General features: G+C 35.8%; 1 long non-coding RNA gene across 1 annotated transcript in view; it reads right to left on the bottom strand.

Annotated features, from left to right (window-relative positions):
• LOC105304410 overlaps nt 1-1497 on the bottom strand; it is a 1698-nt gene extending 201 nt beyond the window's left edge. The window contains exon 1 of the long non-coding RNA XR_896994.2: nt 1403-1497. This is a non-coding gene — a long non-coding RNA (uncharacterized LOC105304410). The remainder of the gene's footprint in view (nt 1-1402) is intronic.
• Between the last annotated feature and the right edge of the window lie 401 nt (nt 1498-1898).

The following is a 1898-nucleotide window of genomic DNA, read 5'->3' as shown; positions in this document are numbered from 1 at the left end:
TGTTTTTCTTTGTTTTCCAGGACACAATGTAGGAAGCCTTTTCCACTTGGCAGATGATTTGGGCCGAGCGATGGAGACCTTAGTATCAGTCATGACAGATGAAGAAGGAGCAGAATAAATGTTTTACAACTCTTAATTCCCGCATGGTTTTTATAATATTCATACAACAAAGAGGATTAGACAGTAAGAGTTTACAAGAAAAAAAAAAATCTATATTTTTGTGAAGGGTAGTGGTACTATACTGTAGATTTCAGTAGTTTCTAAGTCTGTTATTGTTTTGTTAACAATGGCAGGTTTTACACGTCTATGCAATTGTACAAAAAAAGTTATAAGAAAACTACATGTAAAATCTTGATAGCTAAATAACTTGCCATTTCTTTATATGGAACGCATTTTGGGTTGTTTAAAAATTTATAACAGTTATAAAGAAAGATTGTAAACTAAAGTGTGCTTTATAAAAAAAAAAAGTTGTTTATAAAAACCCCTAAAAACAAACACATACATACACACACAGACACGCAAACACACACAAAGTTTGAGGCAGCGCATTGTTTTGCATCCTTTTAGTGTGATATCCATTTGGAATCCATGGCTTTTCTTTTTCTTGCATATTAAAGATAGGACTTCCTCTAACACCACCAAATGACGGGCTGTGGGTTTTCATTTTATACATCTATATGTCTATGAGTATATAGGTATATAGATAGATATAAATTTCTAGAGACCTTTTAAATTTCTTGTTCAAATGTTCCTACCACTTGCTAATGGAAAGAAATTGCTTCTGGTCATCCAGGCTTACCTGCTTGGTCTAGAATGATTTTTTCCCTGGAGCCTGCCGCCACAAGGAAATTAACACACTAAAACATTGGCTGGGGCTCCAGATGTTTCTCATTTAAAGTTGCCACTGACAACTAAAGTATTGAAATTTTCTTAAAGGAACATGTGAATGAATGAGTACACAGGACTTAACTGTGTCAGAATAATCCGTCGGTTGATACATTCAACTTCCTGCTGTTGGCAGTGCCACGATTTAGATTTAATGATGCTTCAGTGGAAGTCAGAGCATCAGAAGGCATTTTAACTCCCCAAGACAAGGAGGGCTCTGGGTTCCCAGCCTCTCCCTCTGAGGGAGTAGGCTGCTCCTGACGTAAAGGATTGGATGAATGTTCATAACCACATATAGAGATCTTTATAATTACCACTAAATGATTCTTCCCTCTTCTCACAGTCAAACAGAAATGGGTGTTTGGTTTTTGTTTTTTCCTTAAGATTTTTTTTTTCCTGTTGCAGTGAGCTTTTTTAAATGCCATAAGACTTAGATCAAAATAACGCTTGGGAAAGCATAAGACAGCAGCCCCATCACACTGTGATACTGTTAAATATCCATCCAGAAGTTCACGACCTGTGCTTCCCTCCTCTGCATCTCTCTACAAGTAATTCCACACAGGTTTGTAAGCGGAAACACAAATTGATTCGGATGTTCCAAAAGGTACTCCAAACTCTTTTTGGTGGATTAAGCAGGTTAAATATATAAGCAAAAAGAGGAGAAACACTCAAGAGGACTAACTGGTAGGAAAAAGCTTTATTCTTTCATTTCATTGTATTAGTCTTTGATTTTCATTAATCATTCAATAGAAATCACCATGTGACATTTTGCAAATCTGTTACCTCTTACATCAAGTGTAATTAACTTTTGGAGAGTGAGTTTTGTCCATTATTTTATTAATGATTAACATCAAACATGGCTTCTCATGCTATTTCTACCTCACTTTGGTTTTGGGGTGTTCTTAATAATTGTGCACACCTGATTTCACAGCTTCACCACTTGTCCATTGTGTGAACATTTTTCTCCATTCTCTTTTCCCCTTATAATTTCTAAAAGAAAACCCAAAGCTCTA

This window comes from Pteropus vampyrus, unplaced genomic scaffold, assembly GCF_000151845.1.
Source record: "Pteropus vampyrus isolate Shadow unplaced genomic scaffold, Pvam_2.0 Scaffold340, whole genome shotgun sequence".
Classification (NCBI taxonomy): domain Eukaryota; kingdom Metazoa; phylum Chordata; class Mammalia; order Chiroptera; family Pteropodidae; genus Pteropus; species Pteropus vampyrus.
Note: the sequence above shows the minus strand (reverse complement) of the source record. Positions and strands in the feature narration are given on the sequence as shown.